Source organism: Heterodontus francisci, chromosome 20 (genome assembly GCF_036365525.1).
Source record: "Heterodontus francisci isolate sHetFra1 chromosome 20, sHetFra1.hap1, whole genome shotgun sequence".
Classification (NCBI taxonomy): domain Eukaryota; kingdom Metazoa; phylum Chordata; class Chondrichthyes; order Heterodontiformes; family Heterodontidae; genus Heterodontus; species Heterodontus francisci.
This window is the reverse complement of record NC_090390.1, coordinates 72,996,793-73,020,247: the sequence shown is the minus strand read 5'-3', so window position 1 is coordinate 73,020,247 and position 23,455 is coordinate 72,996,793. Positions and strand designations below refer to the sequence as shown.

At 42.7% G+C, this 23,455-nt stretch overlaps 1 protein-coding gene across 6 annotated transcripts in view; it reads left to right on the top strand.

Moving 5' to 3' along the window:
- The window catches only part of add3a (adducin 3 (gamma) a), a 337,068-nt gene that overhangs the window by 205,547 nt on the left and 108,066 nt on the right, over positions 1-23,455 (top strand). The window lies entirely within an intron of this gene.

Sequence of the window (23,455 nt, the reverse complement as noted above, 5' to 3'; positions counted from 1 at the left end):
ATGCAACCTTCAGTGCGAGACATTGCTGTAAAGGATTAATTGTCAATTTTGTGGGACGCTATTCCAGATCATGGCATGCTTGTGTGTGCAGGTTTCAAAGTGAGTGATACAAAGGTCTGCCTTGGGAACTGCATTTTGCTGTGACTCCAATGAAGGGAGTTGGAAGCTAGCCGAAAGATGGCCTACATGTTGACAGAAGACGCCCAGGATTGAACGGTTTTTAAATGCCTGGGAGGCTGGCCACAAAAAGAAAATTTTTTTTTTAATATGTCGGGCTGGGTGCCACTAACCCAAGATGCAAATGTGCAAAGCAGGGATCAGGGACACTGATGGCCAATGCACATGCAGAACTTGAGAAATGCCAGCACGTGGCCATAAAATGTTTTTGGTTTTTGTTGCCACTTTCAAAATTTCTCCCTCTTCTAAAGACACTGGCCTAGAAATTAAGATTGCACCCATGAGTTCGATATAGTGATAGGTGTGCACGTGCTTATTCAGCACCAGAAGTATGCCACCCGCCCAACTGGTAAATGCTCTTGCATAACTGCCTGGGACGTGCATCTATTTGCATATTCCAAGTACCTACCGTCTGTTTGGTGTCCAACCCATCTGCATGTATGAGTGCCTGTGCCTGACAGCACAGTCAAACCTGATCATGTTTCTTATCTGAAATCCATATACTCAGGCACACGTGCACCTTAAGACTGGCTTCACGAGATAGCAATCGTGAGTGTGAGCATGGCTGTTTTTAACCATCCCAACCCTAGTGGCACCAAAGCTAATTGCAGTCTTAATCATGCAATCCTTTACCTTCTCAAAACCTTGATCATAACCAATATCTCAAAAAAAACAAGAGATCTGTTATCACATTGCTGTTTGTGGGACCTTGCTTTCCTACAACAGTGACTACATTTCAAAAATGCTTTGTTGGTTGTATATCATGAGGTTGTGAAAGATGCTATATAAATGCAAGTTTACTTTTCATATAATTTTGAAAACCCTTGTAAGATTCCCTTTAACCATCTCCATTCCAATGGGGAAAAAGTCTCAATTTTTTAAACCAACCTTTATAAATTATAACTTTTCGTGCCTGATATTCTATAAGACACAAAATCAATAACAGTAGTGACTGTGTTGACTTCAATACGAACATGCATGTGAACATACGAATTAGGAGCAGGAGTAGGCCCCTCAGCCCTTCGAGCCTGCACCGCCATTCCATAAGTTCTGGTTGAACTGATTACTCCACATTTCCACCCATCCCCAATAACCTTCCACCCCCTTGCTCATGAAGAATTTATCTACCTCTGCTTTAAAAATATTCAAAAACTCTGCTTCCACCGCCTTTTGAGGAAGAGAATTCCAAAGACTTACAATCCTCTGAGAGAAAACATGTCTCCTCATCTCTGTCTTAAATTGGCGACCCCTTATTTTAAACAGTGACCCTCAGGAATTTATATATTTCAATCAAGTCGCCTCTTGCTTTTCTAAATTCCAGCGGATACAAGCCTAGCCTGTCCAATCTTTCCTCGTAAGACAGCCTGCCCATTCCAGGTATTAGTCCAGTAAACCTTCTCTGTACTGCCTCCAATGCATTTACATCCTTCCTTAAATAAGGAGACCAGTACTGTACACAGTACTCCAGATGTGGTCTGACCAATGTCCTGTATAGTTGAAACATAACCTCCCTACTTTTGTATTAAATTCCCCTCGCGCTAAATGATAAAGTTCTATTAGCTTTCCTAATTAAGTGCTGTCCCTGCATTTGCCAGGTCTTTGCCCACTCACTTAACCTATCTATATCCCTTTGTAGCCCCCTTATGTCCTCTTTGCAAGTTACTTTCCTACCTAGCTTTGTGTCATCAGCAAATTTAGCAACCATACCTTCGGTCCCTTCATCGAAGTCATTTATATAAATTGTAAAAAGTTGAGGCCCAGCCCTGATATCTGTGGCACACCCCTCGTTACATCTTGCCAACCAGAAAATGACCCATTTATGCCTACTGTTTCCTGTTAGCTAACCAATCTTCTACCCGTGCCAATATGTTACCCCCAAAACCATGAGCTTTTATTTTTTGCAATAACCTTTGGTGTGGCACCATATCAAATGCCTTCTGGAAATCTAAATACAATACATCCACCGGTTCACCTTTATCCACAGCACATGTAACTCCCTCTAAGAACTCCATAAAATTGGTTAAACATGACTTCCCTTTCACAAAACCATGTTGACTCTGCCTGATTACCTTGAATTTTTCTAAGTGCCCCGCTGTAACGTCTTTAATAATAGCTTCTAACATTTTCCCCAAGACAGATGTGAAGCTAACTGGCCTGTGGTTTTAGTTTTCTGTTTCCCTCCCTTTTTGAATAAAGGAGTTCTATTCACTATTCAGAACTTCCCTGAATCTAGGGAATTTTGGAAAATTAAAACTAACTATCCTGGTCTCTTCAACATGGAAGGTAGCCTAGATACAAAAATTATACTTTGTGGAAAACTGCTGGCACAGAAAGATCAACTATTTCACAAGCCACTTCTTTAACACCCTAGGATGAAGTCCATCAGGACCCGGGGACATTTCAGCCTGCAGCTGCAACAATAGGAGCTGATACTTTGTCTTTCACTTGCTCTCTCTCTTGCCACTCACAGTTGCTGAGGTTAAAAAGAAGATTGGTGTAGGAAATTGAAATGTCACAATGTCAAAGTGTTTGGTGCCATCATACAGTTAAGGCGTGAAGCACATTGCTCAAGCAGAAGTGGAACTTGGCTATAACTCATGCTATACATAACCTGGGAGCAATATTTGGTTACTGACTAACACCTTTCAACTTGAGGACAAAAAAGTGCACTACATAACTTTTCTGTGAACTATCATGTTTGATGTCTTCCTCACTTTCATGTTTGCACTCTTTCTCAATGATTAAACTTTTCTTTCCGTGCAAGCATTTTCCCACAAAGTGTAATTTCTGTATCTAGGCTACCTTCCATGTTGAAGAGGCCAGGATAGTTGAGTGCTCTGACTCAGACAGGGCTACTTGGTTGATCTCCTAGCTGCAAGTCTTCTTGAATACTTCACTGATAATGCAATCGTCACAAGGCGAGCCTCCTTAAACAGTGTTCAAATCACACGCAGCTTCCACAGTGCGGACTGCGACACCGACCACTCCCTGGTGTGCAGCAAGGTTCGACTCAGACCAAAGAAGTTGCATCATTCCAAGCAGAAGGGCCACCCGCGCATCAACACGAGCAGAATTTCTCATCCACAGTTGTTACAAAAATTTCTAAATTCACTTGTAACAGCCCTTCAAAACACTCCCACAGGGGATGCTGAGACCAAGTGGGCCCACATCAGAGACGCCATCTATGAGTCAGCTTTGACCACCTACGGCAAACGTGCGAAGAGGAATGCAGACTGGTTTCAATCTCATACTGGAGAGCTGGAACCTGTCATAGCCGCAAAGCGCATTGGACTGTTGAACTACAAGAAACCCCCCAGCGAGTTAACATCCGTAGCACTTAAAGCAGCCAGAAGCACTGCACAAAGAACAGCCAGGCGCTGCGCAAATGACTACTGACAACACCTATGCAGTCATATTCAGCTGGCCTCAGACACCGGAAACATCATTAAGAGAGCTTTTGGGCCAACCATCAAGAAGATCGCCCCCCTCAAATCTAAATCAGGGGACATAATCACTGACCAACGCAAGCAAATGGACCGCTGGGTTGAGCACTACCTAGAACTGTACTCCAGGGAGAATGTTGTCATTGAGACTGCCCTCCATGCAGCCCAGCCTCTACCAGTCATGGATGAGCTGGACATACAGCCAACAAAATTGGAACTCAGTGATGCCATTGATTCTCTAGCCAGCGGAAAAGCCCCTGGGAAGGATGGCATTACCCCTGAAATAATCAAGAGTGCCAAGCCTGCTGTACTCTCAGCACGACATGAACTGCTATGCCTGTGCTGGGACGAGGGAGCAGTACCTCAGGACATGCGCGATGCCAATATCATCAAAAACAAAGGTGACCGCAGTGACTGCAACAACTACCATGGAATCTCCCTGCTCAGCATAGTGGGGAAAGTCTTTGCTCGAGTCGCTTTAAACAGGCTCCAGAAGCTGGCTGAGCGTGTCTACCCTGAGGCACAGTGTGGCTTTCGAGCAGAGAGATCCACCATTGACATGCTGTTCTCCCTTCGTCAGGTACAGGAGAAATGCCGCGAACAACAGATGCCCCTCTACATTGCTTTCATTGATCTCACCAAAGCCTTTGACCTCGTCAGCAGGCGTGGTCTCTTCAGACTACTAGAAAAGATTGGATGTCCACCAAAGCTACTAAGTATCATCACCTCATTCCATGACAATATGAAAGGCACAATTCAACATAGCGGCACCTCATCAGACCCCTTTCCTATCCTGAGTGGCGTGAAACAAGGCTGTGTTCTCGCACCCACACCTTTTGGGATTTTTTTCTCCCTGCTGCTCTCACATGCGTTCAAGTCTTCTGAAGAAGGAATTTTCCTCCACACAAGATCAGGTGGCAGGTTGTTCAACCTTGCCTGTCTAAGAGTGAAGTCCAAAGTATGGAAAGTCCTCATCAGGGAACTCCTCTTTGCTGATGATGCTGCTTTAACATCTCACACTGAAGAGTGTCTGCAGAGTCTCATCGACAGGTTTGCGGCTGCCTGCAGTGAATTTGGCCTAACCATCAGCCTCAAGAAAACTAACATCATGGGACAGGACGTCAGAAATGCTCCATCCATCAATATTGGCGACCACGCTCTGGAAGTGGTTCAAGAGTTCACCTACCTAGGCTCAACTATCACCAGTAACCTGTCTCTAGATGCAGAAATCAACAAGCGCATGGGAAAGGCTTCCACTGCTATGTCCAGACTGGCCAAGAGAGTGTGGGAAAATGGCGCACTGACACGGAACACAAAAGTCCGAGTGTATCAAGCCTGTGTCCTCAGTACCTTGCTCTATGGCAGCGAGGCCTGGACAACATATGTCAACCAAGAGCGACGTCTCAATTCATTCCATCTTCGTTGTCTCCAGAGAATACTTGGCATCAGGTGGCAGGACCGTATCTCCAACACAAGTCCTCGAGGCGGCCAACATCCCCAGCTTATACACCCTACTGAGTCAGCGGCGCTTGAGATGGCTTGGCCATGTGAGCCGCATGGAAGATGGCAGGATCCCCAAAGACACATTGTACAGCGAGCTCGCCACTGGTATCAGACCCATCGGCCGTCCATGTCTCCGCTTTAAAGACGTCTGCAAACGCGACATGAAATCCTGTGACATTGATCACAAGTCGTGGGAGTCAGTTGCCAGCGTTCGCCAGAGCTGGCGGGCAGCCATAAAGGCGGGGCTAAAGTGTGGCGAGTCGAAGAGACTTAGCAGTTGGCAGGAAAAAAGACAGAGGCGCAAGGGGAGAGCCAACTGTGTAACAGCCCCGACAAACAAATTTTTCTGCAGCACCTGTGGAAGAGCCTGTCACTCTAGAATTGGCCTTTATAACCACTCCAGGCGCTGCTCCACACACCACTGACCACCTCCAGGCGCTTACCCATTGTCTTTCGAGATAAGGAGGCCAAAGAACGAATGCAAACTAACCAGCAACCTTTGAAAGTGTGCATTCATTGCTAATTCAGCCCTGAACTGTTTTCCAGACCTTGTCTCCTTGTGTGTGGAAATGTTGTGCCATCTGAGAGATGAGTACTACCTATTTAATGCTTTCAACATTATTATTTGCAGAGGGTTGCTACTGAATAATGCATAGTAAAATTTGTTTGAGTGACTTGTTTTGGAGCTGTCTATATACAATGAAAAATAAATCCTGCTTTTTTTAGTAGGAAGAAAAGGAAGGCTATAGAACCAGTTGATAGACCAGTTGTCAAGATATGAAATCTTAGCTGATATCACAGTATCATGGCAATACAGTAACAAGACTTTATCTGTACTCCTTTATGATGTAAAGTGTCTTTTTTCATTCATTAACTAAGCACCATTTGCATCAAGCATATTGCAAAAATCATGTCGACTAGGTGTTGATATCCAAAAAAAGGGACAAAACAAAAAGTTGTCCAAGGTAAGGAAAGTACTTAATTTATGTCACTTCAGAATGCCTAAAGCATTTTTAAAAAAAACATAATTGGCTGCTGTGTAATTGAAATGTTGTAGGGAAAAGCAGCAGACAGTTGATACACTAAAAGATCCCATGAACGTGATCAGATAATCTGTTCTTGATTTTAGTTGAGGGATAATTATTTCCCAGGGCACTGGGAGAATTCAACCTGCTTCCTTTCGAATAGTGTTGAGGTTGTGATTTGATAAAGACAAACAAGACCTCAGTTTAATGTCTCATCTGAAAGCTATTTCCTCCATACTACACTAAAGTGTTATCCTGGATTATGTACCAAAGTCTCGAGTGAGACTGGAATCATTGACCATATTACTGCATAGTGTCCCTTAGTACTGCTTGTCCTTGGCATATGTTTTGAAAAATGGATACCTAAAATTGAGCTGGGCTATGAATTGTTTTAATCGTGCCACATAGTTCCATGGTTTAATGTACTTTCATAATATTCTCACTTGGCAATAACTTTTGTTCACTGCCAGACTATGATTTTCTACTGTTCTTTCCTTTTGTTCAGTGTGAGCAGGAATTTTCATGTATTGTTATGAAGGTGCTTCTATATTTTTAACGTTTTTTTTGAGGACTCGTTTAAATTGTCGAGATGGATTCATTGGAAGGCTGAAGATTTTATAAATGCTAGAATTTTTTGGTGACAGTTCACTGAAAGGACACAGATGTTTTCAAACAACCTTTGCTGGAAAATCATGTGTTTTAAGCTCAATGAGCAACAGAAACCTTGGTAACCTGGGGAAGATGTTTGCAGAGAAGTCACATGACAAAGTCTATGGAGGTCAGGAGGCTGACTTTCTGTTTGTGGTTTCGCTTATGAGATATTGGTTCAGTTGGGATGTGAAGTGTTTTGAAGACTGTCGGTGTTTTGTCTGCCAAGAAAAAAGATAAACCTCAACTCATTTTGCCTGCACCACTCTGAGACCCTGAGAAGGCCAGTGTGTCAGCTCCTCTTCCCTCCTGTCTTTGGAAAAACCCTGCGATTCAAGTGTGGGTTGGCTGAAACTCCTGATGCCATATGTCTTCTGGAAAGCCTACCAGACGATTTCTCGACATCTCCAGAACAAGTTGCTTCAGAAAAGATCCCAGTGACCTGTCTCCGTATACCCTGACGCCAGACCAAAAGGGACAACTGACTTCCTTTCAAATCTTTTTTTCTTCAAGAATTAGTAAGGATTTGGCCAAAGTATTTTTTTTTTGTCTTTTTTTTGTAACAGATCTCTGCAGAGAAAAGTTTTGTATTTGTTTTCAGTGTGTGTATGTGTTTGGGGGATATAAAAAAGGAAATTTCATATTTCAGTTTGTATTAATGCTTTGCATCATTACTAGATAAGTCTTGTTTGATAAATAACAAAATTATCAGTTTATTAAAGAAACCTGGTTGGTGTATTTTATTCTGGGATCAAGAGTAGAGTATGATTGACCACATCAGTAACTGGGTAAATATTTAAATATATGTTGTGACCTGTGAAGAAGTGGAACTAGAAAAGACAGTGCACTCTTCCCACCTTGGTCGTAACATATAATGTCATCGATTCGTTTATGTACATTTCCTAAAAGGTGAATATTGCACTCCTGAATAGTGCAAAAGTAACACACCACTGTACCATTGGCCTTCCACTTGTATTTTTCATGTTTGTAAGAATGATGCATTCATAGCAAATAGACTGTACAACAATGTACAGCACTGTATGAAGAATGAATAAAACTAAGCAGCCATCACAGTTTTTGGGATGATTTGACAAAGCATTAACTGTGCAGATTTTGAAAACTGACTTTAAAATGATTTAAAGTGAAATTTTAAACAAGAATTCTAAGGAGGTGCAGTAGTGATGCAATATAGCCTAACACTTAAAATAACTGTTCTGGGGCAGCGAAAGGAAAGAATTCTGAGTATTGACAAACCAGAAATAGCCAGGAAAAGCTCAGTAACTAACTAAAACTGTATTGAATACTGGAACAGTATTTTAAAGCAACTCAGTTTAGCTTGAGGTTTAAAGAAATGTTCCTTTTATCTAATGTACTGGTTCAGTGTATGAATAAACAACTCTTCAGTCCAGTGCCAGCTGGCAACAGGACAGGAATATGTAGTGCTGCAACAATTGCTGAAGCATCATTTCTTAAATGTTCAGTACTTGGAGCACTAGTTGTCATGGCACTGTGAATGGCTATGTACACCATAGTGTGTTTACTGCAAGAGAGCATACAGACAGTAAGTGAACTGTTTTCTAAACTGGAAACAGTTTACATTTCATTCTTAAACAGTTGTCAGTTTATCTAAAGATCACGCATCTTGCATTTAGGTACCTTGTGCTTCGATAGTTTGTGTAAGAAATATTTGGAAAAATGTAGTTAACTATTTATGGCACAGGCTGAAATGGAAAGTGCAATTGCTGATAATTTAGAAATGTGTGGAGGCCCTTTATAAAAGTCAAAGCTTTATCAAGTACTTCTATAATCTTTGAAAATCTCTTCAGTTATAGGTCAAAACATTTGAATTACCAGTGGTGGTGTGAGCAATTGACTTCAGTCATATGTCTGCAAGTACTGATTGCCAAAGGCCATCCTCTCAAGCTTTAAAGAAGTGAACTGTGACTTTGCAAACCTAGGAAGCTCAATGCCAAAAGCTTTAGGAGCTGAAACAAACAGTAGCATACTGTAGAGGTTTATATTGGTACTGCATGTGATATATGAAAAAAAAAAGCCTGACTCTCATGAATCTTTGACTGTTCAATGATTCTGCTTAGACTTTGATAAATCATTTAGTATTAAAACTCTCCTGAAATTTAGTGGATTAAAAATCTCATTTTGCCTTTTTATTCGAAGAAAGCTAATAGTACTCTTTCAATATTAACATCTGTGTGTTTCATTTATTATTTAAGATGAGAAACCAATATGTAGGTGGAAGATTCATACTGCAAGACACCACCTAAATTGAGATTACCTTCAGGAGCGGAGAGCAGTCGGACCAGTGTGGAAACAACCAGAACTGGGAGCGGATAAATCCAGTGCGAGGCTCGGGGCCTTCACTTACCTTCAGGAGCGGAGAGCAGTCGGACCTCTTCCAGCGCGCCGGAGTTTTGAAAAAAAAAGTCGACAGTGACGTCACAGGAGAGCTGCAAGGTGATTGGTTGGTGAGTCACTGCTGTTAGGGAATAGCTCTAAATAGCTGGGTAAGTATCTCAGGTAAGAAAGGTTTAAAGTTTATTCCAAATATAGTAAGTAGTATTTTTTAGGGAGTTCTGTAGTAACGAGGACCAGGGAAGAAGGGCCCTAGAGTAACTGATATTATTGGACATTAAGATCTTGCAGAAGGTTTAATTAAATTTAAAGGGTTAAGTCATGGCAGGAGAGCTCAAAGCTGTGGTGTGCTCCATGTCGGAAGCCGGGAACATATCCAGTGCCCGGGACCAGCACGTGTGCAGGAAGTGTCTCCAGCTGCAGCTCTTGGAAGCCCGGGTTTCGGAGCTGGAGCGGCAGCTGGGAACACTGTGGAGCATCCACGAGGCAGAGAATATCGTGGATAACACATATAGAGAGGTGGTCACACCGCAGGCTCAGACCCCACAGGCAGGAGGGGAATGGATGACCACCAGGCAGAGCAAGAGGACTAGGCAGGCAGTTCAGGAATCTCCTGTGGCTATTCCCCTGCAAAGCAGGTATACTGCTTTGGATACTGTTGGGGGGAATGGCCTCTCAGGGGAAAGCAGCAACAGCCCAATTCGTTGCACCACGGTTGGCTCTGCTGCACAGGGGAGGAGTAAAAGTGTGGGAGTGCAATAGTTATAGGGGATTCAATTGTAAGGGGAATAGATAGGCTTTTCTGTGACTGCAAAAGAGACTCCAGGATGGTATGCTGCCTCCCTGGTGCTAGGGTCAAGGATGTCTCAGAGCGATTACAGGACATTCTGAAGGGAGGAGGGTGAACAGCCAGTGGTCGTGGTACAAACAGCATAGGAAAAAAAAAGGATGATGTCCTAAAAGTAGAATATAGGGAGCTAGAATTCAGTTGAAAAATAGGACCTCAAAGGTAGTGATCTCAGGATCACTACCAGTGCCATGTGCTAGTCAGAGTAGAAATAGCAGAATATATCGGATGAATACGTGGCTGAAGAGATGGTGTGAGGGAGACGGTTTTAGATTCCTGGGACATTGGGATCGGTTCTGGGGGAGGTGGGGCCAGTACAAACTAGATGGGTTACACCTGGGCAGGACTGGGACTGATGTTTGAGGGGGAGTATTTGCTAGAGTGGTTGGGGAGGGTTTAAACTAAAATGGCAGGGGGATGGGAACCTTTGCAAGGAGTCAGAGGAGTGGGGGGGAATCAAAGACAAGAACAAAAGACAGTAAGGGGAACAAGAAAAGTGATGGGCAGAGAAATCAAGGGCCAGAATCAAACAGAGTCACAGTGAAAAATAGTGGGAAGGGGACAAATGATGTTAAAAAGACATGCCTTAAGGCTTTGTACCTTAATGCGCGGAGCATTCGCAATAAAGTGGATGAATTAATTGTGCAAATAGATGTAAACGGGTCTGATATTGTCTGGATTACGGAGACATGGCTGCAAGGTGATGGGAAATGAACATCCAAAGATATTCAGTATTTAGGAAGGACAGACAAAAAGCAAAAGGTGGTGGAGTTGCATTGCTGGTTAAAGAGGAAATTAACGCAATAGTGAGGAAGGATATTAGGTCTGACGATGTGGAAGCTGTATGGGTAGAGCTGAGAAACACTAAAGAGCAAAAAACGTTAATGGGGGTTGTATATAGAGCCCCAAATTGTAGTGGTGATGGGAATGGCATTAAACAGGAAATTAGAGCTGCATGCAATAAAGGAACATCTGTAATTATGGGTGATATTTAATCTGCATCTAGATTGGGCAAATCAAATTGGTCACAATACCATAGATGAGGAATTCTTGGAGCGTATTCGGGATAGTTTTCTGGACCAATACGTTGAGGAACCAACCAGAGAACAGGCCATCCTAGACTGGGTATTGTGTAATGAGAGAGGAATAATTGACAATGTAGTGGTGCGAGATCCCTTGGGGACGAGCGACCATAATATGGTAGAATTCTTCATCAAGATGGAGAGTGACGTAGTTGATTCTGAGACGAGGGTCCTGAATCTTAGTAAAGGAAACTACGAAGGTATGAGGCGTGAGTTGGCCATGACTGATTGGGAAACGTTACTTAAAGGGATGATGGTGGATAGGCAATGGCAAACATTCAAAGAGTGCATGGATGAACTGCAACAATTGTTTATCCCTTTCTGGCACAAAAGTAAAATGGGAAAGGTAGCCAAACCATGGCTTACAAGGGAAATTAGAGATAGCATTAGATCCAAGGAAGAGGCGTATACATTTGCCAGGATAAACAACAGACCTGAGGAATGGGAGCAGTTTAGAATTCAGCAAAGGAGGACCAAGGGATTGATTAAGAAGGGGAAAATAGAGTACGAGAACAAGCTTGCGGGGAACATAAAAACTGACTGTAAAAGTTTCTATAGGTATGTGAAGAGAAAAAGATTGGTGAAGACAAATGTAGGTCCCTTACAGTCAGAAACGGGGGAATTTATTTTGGGGAACAAAGAAATGGCTGACCAACTAAATTTTTCTTTTATTATTCATTCATGAGATTTGGGAGTCACTGGCCAGGCCAGCCTTTATTGCCTATCCCTAATTGCCCTTGAGAAGGTGGTGGTGAACCGCTGCAGTCCATTTGGGGTCGTTACATCCACAGTGCTGTTAGGAAGGGAGTTCCAGGATTTTGACCCAGCGACAGTGAAGGAACGGCGATAATAGTTCCAAGTCAGGATGGTGTGTGACTTGGAGGGGAACTTGCAGGTGGTGGTTTTCCCATGCATTTGCTGCCTTTGTCCTTCTTGGTGGTAAAGGTCGTGGGTTTGGAAGGTGCTAAGGAGCCTTGGTGCATTGCTGCAGTGCATCTTGTAGATGGTACACACTGCTGCCACTGTGCGTCGGTGGTGGAGGGAGTGAATGTTTGTGGATAGGGTGCCAATCAAGCTTTGTCTTGGATGGTGTTGCACTTCTTGAGTGTTGTTGGAGCTGCACCCATCCAGGCAAATGGAGAGTATTCCATCATACTCCTGACTTGTGCCTTGTAGATGGTGGACAGGCTTTGGGGAGTTAGGAGGTGAGTTACTTGCCTCAGGATCCCTAGCCTCTAACCTGCTCTTGTAGCCACGGTATTTATGTAGCTACTCCAGTTTAGTTTCTGGTCAATGGTAGCCCCCAGGATGTTGATATTGGGGGATTCAGCAATGGTAATGCCATTGAATGTCATGGGGAGATTGTTAGATTCTCTTGTTGGCGATGGTCATTGCCTGGCACTTCTATGGCGCAAATGTTACTTGCCACTTATCAGCCCAAGCCTGGATATTGTCCAGGTCTTGCTGCATTTCTACACGGACTGCTTCAGTATCTGAGGAGTCACAAATGGTGCTGAACATTGTGCAATCGTCAGCAAACATCCCCACTTCTGACCTTATGATTGAAGGAAGGTCATTGATGAAGCAGCTGAAGATGGTTGGGTCTAGGACACGACCCTGAGGAACTCCTGCAGTGATGTCCTGGAGCTCAGATGATTGACCTCCAACAATCACAACCATCTTCCTTTGTGCTAGGTATGACTCCAGCCAGCAGAGGGTATTCCCCCTGATTCCCATTGACCTCAGTTTTTCTAGGGTTCCTTGATGCCATACTCGGTCAAATGCTGCCTTGATGTTAAAGGCAGTCACTCTCACCTCACCTCTTGAGTTCAGCTCTTTTGTCCATGTTTGAACCAAGGCTGTAATGAGGTCAGGAGCCGAGTGGCCCTGGCAGAACTCAAACTGAACGTCACTGAGCAAGTTATTGCGGAGCAAATTATTGCGAAGCAAGTGCCGCTTGATGGCACTGTTGATGACACCTTCCATCACTTTACTGATGATTGAGAGTAGGCTGATGGGGCGGTAATTAGCCGGGTTGGACTTGTCCTGCTTTTTGTGTACAGGACATACCTGGGCAGTTTTCCACATTGCAGGGTAGATGCCAGTGTTGTAGCTATACTGGAACAGCTTGGTTAGGGGCGCGGCAAGTTCTGGAGCACAGGTCTTCAGTACTATTGCTGGAATATTGTCAGGGCCCAAAGCTTTTGCAGTATCCAGTGCCTTCAGTCATTTCTTGATATCAGGCAGAATGAATCGAATTGGCTGCAGTCTGGCATCTGTGATGCTGGGGACTTCAGGAGGAGGCCGAGATGGATCATCAACTTGGCACTTCTGGCTGAAGATTGTTGCAAATGCTTCAGCCTTATCTTTCGCACTGATGTGCTGGGCTCCCCCATCATTGAGGATGGGGATATTTGTGGAGCCACCTCCTCCAGGTAGTTGTTTAATTGTCCACCACCATTCACAGTTGGATGTGGCAGGTCTGCAGAGCTTAGATCTGATCCGTTGGTTATGGGATTGCTTAGCTCTGTCTGTCGCATGCTGCTTACGCAGTTTGGCACGCAGATAGTCCTGTATTGTAGCTTCACCAGGTTGACGCCTCATTTTGAGGTATGCCTAGTGTTGCTCCTGGCATGCCCTCCTGCACTCTTCATTGAACCAGGGTTGGTCTCCTGGCTTGATGGTAATGGTAGCGTAGGGGATATGCTGGGACATGAGGTTACAGATGGTGGTTGAGTACAATTCTGCTGCTGCTGATGGCCCACAGTGCCTCATGGATGTCCAGTTTTGTATTGCTGGATCTGTTCGAAATCTATCCCATTCAGCACGGTGGTAGTGCCACACAACACGATGGAGGGTATCCTCAAGGTGAAGGTGGGACTTCATCTCCACAAGGTCTGTGCGGTGGTCACTCCTACCAATACTGTCATGGACCGATGCATCTGCGGCAGGCAGATTGGTGAGGACTAGGTCAAGTATGTTTTCCCCTCTTGTTGGTTCCTTCACCACCTGCCGCATACCCAGTCTGCCAGATATGTCCTTTAGGACTCGGCCAGCTCGGTCAGTAGTGGTGCTACCGAGCCACTGTTAGTGATGGACATTGAAGTTCCCCACCCATAGTACATTCTGTGTCCTCGCCACCCTCAGTGCTTCCTCCAAGTGCTGTTCAACATGGAGGAGTACTGACTCATCAGCTGAGGGAGGGCGGTAGGTGGTAATCAGCGGGAGGTTTCCTTGTCCATGTTTGATCTGATGCCATGAGTCGTCTTGGGGTTCAGAGTCGATGTTGAGGACTCCCAGGGCAACTCCCTCCCAACTGGATACCACTGTACCACCACCTCTGGTGGGTCTGTCCTGCCGGTGGGACAGGACATACCCGGGGATGGTGATGGCAGTGTCTGGGACGTTGTCTGTCAGGTATGATTCCATGAGTATGCCTATGTCAGGCTGTTGCTTGACTAGTCTGTGGGACAGCTCTCCCAACTTTGGCACAAGCCCCCAGATGTTGGTAAGGAAGACTTTGCAGGGTCGGCAGGGCTGGGTTTGCTGTTGTCGTTTACAGTGCCTTTGTCGATGCCAGGTGGTCCATCCAGTTTCATTCTTTTTTATTGACTTCGTAGCGGTTAGATACAACTGAGTGGCTTGCTAGGCCATTTCAGAGGGCATGTAAGAGTCAACCACAATGCTTCCTTACAACCACAATGCATACTTTGGTTCTGTCTTCACAAAGGAGGACACAAATATCATACCAGAAATGTCGGGGAACACAGGGCTTAGTGAGAGAGGAACTGAAGGAAATCAGTATTAATAGAGAAATGGTGTTGGGGAAATTAATGGAATTGAAGGCCAATAAATCCCCAGGGCCTGATGCTATGCATCCCAGAGTACTTAAGGAAGTGGCACTAGAAATTGTGGATGCATTGGTGGTCATCTTCCAAGATTCTGTAACAGTTCCTACAGATTGGAGGGTAGCTAATGTAACCCCACTATTTAAAAAGGGAGGTAGAGGGAAAGCTGGGAATTATAGACCAGTCAGCCTGACGTCGATAGTGGGGAAAATTCTAGAGTCCATTATCAAAGATTATATAGCAGAGCACTTGGAGAACAGTGGTAGAATCGGGCAGAGTCAGCATGGATTTACGAAAGGGAAATCATGCTTGACAAATCTACTGGAATTCTTCGAGAATGTAACTAGTAGAGTTGATGAGGGATAGCAAGTGGATGTGGTTTATTTGGACTTTCAGAAGGCTTTCGACAAAGTCCCACATAAGAGATTAGCATGTAAAATTAAAGCGCATGGGATTGGGGGTAGTGTATTGCGATGGATAGAAAATTGGTTGGCGGACAGGAAACAAAGAGCAGGGACAAATGGGTCTTTTTCCGAATGGCAGGCAGTGATTAGTAGGGTACCGCAGGGATCGGTGCTAGGACCCCAGCTATTCCATAGGACCCATTTAAAGTGACGGAAGAGAATTTAGTCTGTTTATTATTCTCTCTCAAAATTCTAAAAAGTCAAGCCAAAATACAGATCTCCGATAATTTAAACTGAAGGAAGGGAAGTTAGATTGTGACAATCTTTTATCCCTCAAAAATTCTAAAGCCAGATTGAATCTATTGAAAATGGTTGCGAGTTGTTGATCAATTGTGGTCATTGATGGAAGAAAGAGGAGTTTGAAACTTCGGGTGTTGGACTGTTTTTCCTTTCCTCATCAGACCCTGGAAGTTTGTGCGTGGTCTTTAATCAGAGGATTGTTCATCGGGAAGTGTAAATTTGCAAGGACTCAAATTTTTCTATTTTAAATGTTTATATCTTTGTAGTGTTTAAGAATTTAGTTTTTCTAATTAAACAGTTAATTTATTGATTTAAAGACAACTGGTTTGGTTAGCCTCATTCAGGGGTTAATAGATGGTACAATTTGACTGGGTCTTTAATTTGGAAAGTTTAAAATGATATGTTAGGCGATCTATGGAGGGACGGGGTTGAATTAACAGTGTGTTTTTCCCACCACAATTAGAATTGTATATTTTGATTGGGGGCTTTGACTGGAGCTGGGTACTGTGTACCGTTTTGGTTTCCTTATTTGAGAAGGGATATACATGTGTTCGAGGCAGTTCAGAGAAGGTTCAGTCAACTAATAGCTTGGATTGGTCGGGGGGGTTATCTTATGGAGAAAGGTTGGACAGGTTGGTTCTGTACCCATTGGAGTTTAGAAGAATGAAAGGTGATCTTATTGAAACATATAAGATCCTGAAGGGACTTGACAGTAAAGGCCTGCTACCCGAAGCGGACCCGACGACATGTTTCGGGGTCGGGTTGGGTTGCACTTCCGGGTCCGGCATTCAGGCTCGGATCGAGCTGGGTTGGACACGCTCTATCACAGGTAAGTGGATCCACTGTTAATTTAATTTTTGGTGGTTTTGTTACAGTTATTTTAAGCTTGTGCAAATCAGCAACAAAGTGAAAAATGGAAGGTAAGATGGTTGGGTCAGGCACAGGAAAAAATGGAAGGACTCGGGCCAGGTAGGGCTTGGGTCGGATGTGGTTCTGTCGGGCTCGGATCGGGGTTTTTTTTTGCAGACCCGAGCAGGCCTTTACTTGACAGGGTAGATGTTGAAAGGATGTTTCCCCTTGTAGGAGACTAGAACTGGGGAACACCGTTTAAAAATAAGGGGTCTCCCATTTAAGATGGAGATGAGGAAAAATTTTTCTCTGACGGTTGAGAGTCTTTGGAACTCTCTTCCCCAGAGAGAGGTGGAAGCAATGTCATCGAATATTTTTAAAACAGATGTAAATTTTTGACTAACAAGGGAGTCAAAGTATATCGGGAGTAGGTGGGAATGTGGAGTTGAGGCCACAATCACATCAGCCATAATCTTACTGAGTAGCGGAGCAGGCACGAAGGGGCTGAATGGCCTACTCCTGCTTCTGATTCATATGTTTGTATGTTCCAAAATCTCAGTTTCAAAAATTTTTTGTAGCTTGCTGAAAAATACTTGCATTTATATAGAATATTATTGCATCTCAGAAACATTTTAAAGTGCTTAATATACAACTGATTATTTTTATATAGTGTTATGACCAGGTGAGAAATGGGTGTAGAGGTCCCTCTCAGCCTTCACCTGGTCTTGCCGTAACAGGGTTTAATTTTAAGCACACCGTGTTTTTAACTCCCCCTTGGTGAATCCTTGTTCACTGCTTTCCAATTATGAGGCACAGAAGCCAGCACAAACACGTTTTCTTAGGTTTAAAGAAGAAAAGTTGAAATTTATTAAACTTGAACTTAAACTCTAAATCGTTTGACGCCTATGGATACACAACCTGCCCACGCTAGCATGTTTACGCAATACACACATGCAAATAGACACAGAAAAGAGCAGAAGAAAAATAAAATGGAAAATTTTGAGGCAATATCTGAGGAGTTGTTGTTACAGTTCTTCGAGTTCACTGTAGAGTCCTTGATTCTAGGTAGAACTTGCTTTTCGTTGGGGCCCAGTATTATTCTTAAACCTTGTTCGCTGTAGGAGACTTTTCTCTCTTGTGGTTCATGTGTCTTCAGTGGATTCAGAGGCTTGTGAAAAAGAGATGGGAGCAGACCGGAGAGATCTTCAGTCCAGGCGCAAACAGTCTTTGAGTTCAAACTCTTTGTGGCCAGTTCAAAAGAAAACCCTGGAACAGCCAGTTAGTCATGTGACCAGCTGCACTCACCAGTCCTGGCCCTTGTGGATTGTATCCTCCTTTGCAGGCCCTGGAATGCGCTTCCTAACCTTCAATGTCAGTTAGTATGTAAATGTTTTTTTCCAGCCACGGCTGATCTGTTTAACAAGTCACTCCAACAACAGTTAAAAATCAATGTTCATGACAAAATTGATGTGCCTCATTCTTGGCAGGTGGGGGCCTAGCATGACAATAGGCATATAGTAGCAATCATTTTCGACACATCAGTATTGCACAATTAGCAGTATGATGACCAACCTCGCTTGCTCACACACTCTCACTCGCTCATTCATAGAATCTCTCCCTCCTTTTCACACAGCGCCTGTCCAGGTGGACATTGAAAAGGTTCCATAGCAACATTTCAATTGACGGATGGCACTTCCAACAATGCTTCTTTTCAGTACTGCATTGGATGTCACCTTAGGTCAGGATTGTGCACACTACAGCTTCTGAGCCTCATGTAGCCCACATAACTGGCAATGTAATTGAAGAAAAATCCAGGCATCCAGCTTCTTGTGCTGATATCTCTTATTGGTTAATTTGTTCTATGTGAACTTTGTGAAGATTTGCCAAGGGCTAATTAAAGAGTGATGGGATGTACGATTAGTTGATACCTCTGAAATTTCTATAGTTTTCTGAAACTACAAAAGAAAAGGCTTGGAGCAATTATATTGCCAGCCCATACCCTCCATTGAAGAGAGGTATGTATGCAGTCATGAGACCTAAAGGAGAACTTCTACCAAGTTTCATCAAGTGAACTTTATTTAAACATTTTCATAAATAAAATTGTGGGACAGTGAAGATTGGTCAAATTACTTATGAACATGATTAAGGAGTTAGGATTTCCAATTTGAAGCAGCAATAACAATTGGTCTGAATTGTGAGATGCACTTATTTCCTCCTAAATTGTTAATGGTAGCAATTGAATGTTGTGGGAACACTTCTTCTGGAAGAGTCTACACACCTGAAGCTGGACTCTGAATGTGAGGATTGTTTGAGATTTCTTTCTGCAAGCCTTGTTGTGTTTGAAATAAGGGAGTGGCAGTGGCAACACCAAGAAGACAATAATGAGACTTGTTGCTCCTGTAAGCAATTTAATGCATTCATGAGATTTCAGCATTCTTTGTTGGTTGTCTCAAATTGTTCAGTTTCCTGGGCATTATTTAAATGTAAAAGCATACAGTTAGTGACCAGCAATATGTTAATGGTGCAGCAGAAATGCTTCAATGGCAATCAGTAAAGTGAAAATTCTTGCTACACATTTTAGTTGTGATATGTGTGAGCTAGGCACTATACTGACATTCACAAAGCCTTGTTGCAGCACACAGGAAACTATTTGAAATGTTTTCTTTGCTATACTAATACACTAATAACGTTTTATTAAGCTATTGAAAGACAAGTGGAATGGCACAATAAGTGTAACACAAAATCTTCCTGACTGAAAATTCAGCCTTTGTCCAGATGTAGCTTGTTGGGATTTCTATGAAATCTAATTGAAAAGAGCAATTCTCAGTGTTTCTTAAAAACCTAAAATAAATGAGAAGTTGCAATTTTTTAAAATTTGATTTGGCATAGTTCAAAAACAATAGGCTAGCTGGAAATGAAGCATCATATCTGCACGTTCAGGCAGAAGCACTAACAAGTAGGAAAGACTAAAGGGTCATAATGCAGTAAGAAGGGGGAAGTATTTCAGTGCAAACTACACCCTGTAGTCTTTCCATGAAAAACTTTATCATTGTGCCTGTAAGGAGAAGGACTCATTTTGAACAATATAAAAAACACTTTGAAAAACAGCCATGTCAACTAATGAGCTTTCCATTTGTATCCTGTGCCAGGATTGGCATACCAAGTGGAAAGGATGCCAATTGATGCTGTCCTCATTGATTTGCCTGAAGAAGGCAGCAGCAGCCACCGCCAAACATCTGAATAGGTTTTTCTTGCCAGGGAGAACTAACATGGCGAGGTTGCAGGAAGGTTTGCATTGATAGTGTAATTGAAATGAATGGGAACGAATGCAAATATGGTGCTGTTTCTTTGTACAGAATTTTCCTCTAACATGATTCATTGTATTATTTCTCAATTCTGAAATATTTCAATGTTTTAAATTACTGTTGTGAAAATCTTGTGCAAAATGTGGCATTTAAAATCTCAGCATAATTTTGAGTAGATTTTTCTGTAGTACTTTAAATAAGAAATAATACTGAAAATAGAGACATGTTGTCGAAACTTTTCGTCATGCACTCATCAGGACAATCCGCAAGAATACCAATGTAAGGGAAAACGACAACTTTATACCGAATGAAAAGTGAGTGCTGATTGGTTGGCAAGTGAACTCTGATTGGTAGAGACATTGCCATGGAGAATGCACCAGTTTACAGTGACTGTCAGTTAAACTGCCAAGCTTTGCTTGAAATTTAAACCAGGCAGCTTGACTCTGGTCAAGGCATTGCCCTGAGGAATGAACCAGCTGTCACTTATTTTGTTTAGCTGAAACAGGCGCAATGTTTGTACATGCTCTTTCTGTTTTCAAAGAACAGGGCCCTGTGTATTAATATATGTAGCTTCCAGTACAAGCAAATGCGCCACACTGCAAGCCAGACTGACTATCTTAAATTGGTTGTCAGCGTAATTCTTAGCACACTGGATTATTTAGCAAATGTTGTCCAATAGCGGAATCACACCTAATGCTGGACACTGTGTTTTGAGTTTTGCAAGCACTGGCTCGTAGGGTACGGCCTGTACCTTGCCCGTTGCGAACAGCTGAAGGGGCATGTTTGATACAATCCGCCAGTCTTTGGGACCTACGGCCTATATACCTAGCATCTCACTGGCATGGAATTCATATATCACATTACTCATTTATGTGATAGGCAGGACATCTTTTTGGCTTGACGGCAGTGTTAGTGGGAATACCATATGTGTTGCTACTTTATAATAGCAGCGTGAAACAGCTAACTTCACTTGTTGCTCAAATTGTTGGGATACATTACCCTTCGAGGGTAATTTGAGGTAGACTGGGTGCTTTTCAGGGCTGAAAATGATGGCCTTCGGCTCGTTCATAAGTTTACGCGATATACAGCGAGAAATGATCTGATCAGGGTAACCATTATCACGCATTGTCAATTAAAGACATTAAATAATTTTTACTTAAAAACTTTTTTTAAAAAAAAGTGTGTTCTGAATATAATCAATTATATCAGATAATACACAACTGAACATTGCCCTGACTTTGTCTTTCAGGTTAATCGTTTTAAGGCATCACTTGAAATGCTCATTTTTAAAAATCTTTTTAAGTTTAATTTTTGTAATTGATATATTTGAATTATTCAGGGTGGCTGGAGTTCATAACCACGATTCTTCCTTTGCCTCACTTCCTTGTTACCCTCAATATAATTGCACACTTAAGCGTTAAACTGTTCAATATATTTTAACCTTAATGGCTAAACATTTGCAAAAGACTAAGCAGGTTTTTTTTTTTGCACAGTCGAAACTTTCCGACTCTCAGAATTTTTAAAAGTTCTATCTTCCAAATGTTCCTTTTTCAGAACTTTTTTTTGAATTATCACAATGTCCTTTCAATTCTTGGCTGTAAGAGTTCAATGTGAAATCATTTTGGGGCGATATTGGTGAACAGAAGACTGCAGCACTGGATTATGCATTATATATTATTTAAAAAGGCAATTTTACCAAACTCATGATAGCTGGTGTGGGAAATCAGAAAAATAGAAATATTCACTTTGGGTACACGTGCATGCTAAGCATCAGCTTTTCACATTGATGGTCAGTGTTTTGTGGATCTGGTCAGAGCATTAATGTTGCTGACATAAATTAATGCAGTCAAGTCTCTTTCACTACTGCTCCAACACCCCTGCAGGTGGAGTTCAGGAGCTAATGCTCACCTTCCAGCACTGATGATTCATTTTGCCACCTTTTGTATACTATAGGCAGGAACTTTCATGACAGTGGAAGGTCCCATCTCCAACATACCGAGATTGCAATCCTAGCTGTTATTACTGAGAGTGGTGCAAACAAGAGCAGGAATGGCAAAGAGGTTAAACAAATATTTTGTGTTTGTCTTCACAGTAGAAGACACAATGAACATACTGGCAATTGTGAGGAACCAAGGCTGTAATGAAATTGAGGAACTTCACGGAATTAATATTAGTAAAGAGACTGGAGAAATTAATGGGACTAAAGGCCAACAGATCCCTTGGATCTGATGGCCTACACCCTTGAGTGTTAAAAGAGATGGCTGCAGAGATAGTGGATGCATTGATGTTTGATCCTTGATCCTCCAGAATTCTCTACATTCTAGAATGGTGCCAATGGATTGGACAGTAGCCAATGTAACCCCACTGTACAAAAAGGAGAGAGAAAACAGAGAGTTGCAGGCCAGTTAGCCTGACATCTGTAGATGATTAAATGCTAGAATCTGTTATTAAGGATATGGGTATCAGGGCACTTAAAAAATCACAATATGATTCGGCAGAATCAATGTGGCTTTATGAAAGGGAAAATTGCGCGTAATCTGTTGAGTATTTTGAGGGTGCAACTTGCAGAGTTGATATGGGGAACCAGTGGATGCGGTACGTTTGGATTTTCAGAAGGCATTTGATAATGCAAGAGGTTGTTGCACAAGATTAGGGCTCGTGGGATTGGGGGTAATAGAGTAGCATGGATTGAGGATTGGTTAACGGACAGAAAACAAAGAGTAGGAATAAACGGGTCATTTTCGGGGTGGCAAGGTATAACTAGTGGCGGGCCGCAAGGATCAGTGCTTGGACATCAGTTATTTGCAATCTAGATCAATAACTTAGGTGAGAAGACCAAATGTAATGTATCCAATGTATCTAATGTTCCAAAGCTAGGTGCAAAAATAAGCTGTGAGGAGGACACAAAGAGACTGCAAAGGTTATAGACTGGTTAAGTGAGTAGACAAAAAGGTGGCAGATGGAGTATAATGTGAGGAAGTGTGAAATTATCTACTTTGGTAGGAAGAATGGAAAAGCAGAATATTTTTTAAAAGGTGAAACAGTAGTTAATGTTGGTATTCAGAGGATTTGGAGGTCCTTGTACATGAAGCACAGAAAGTCAACATGCAGGTACAGCAAGCAAATAAGAAGGCATATGGGTATGTTGGCCTTTATTGCAAGGGGATTGGAATACAAGAGTAAGGAAGACTTGCCGTAAAGAAAAAAAGTCTTGTGTGTGTATATATATATATATATATAATGCCTTTCACAACCACAGGATGTCCCAAAGCACTTTACAGCCAATGAAGCATTTTTTGAAGTGTAGTCACTTTTGTAATGTAGGAAATGTGGCAGCCAATTTGCACAAAGTAAACGTTCGCAAACAGCAAAGTGATAAAGACCAAATTCTCTGGTTTTGTGATGATTGAGGGATAAAATATTGGCTGGGGCACTGTGGATAACTTCCCCTGCTCTTCTTTGAATACGCCATGGGATCTTTTACATCCACCTGAAAGGGCAGACATAGTCTGTTTAATGTCTCCTCTGAAAGATGGTGCCTCTGACAGTGCAGCACTCCCTCAGTACTGGGGGGTTCAGGAGATCATACCTGCAATATTGCGTACAGTTTTGGTTTCCTTACCCAAGGAAGGATACGCTCGCCTTTAGAAGGGC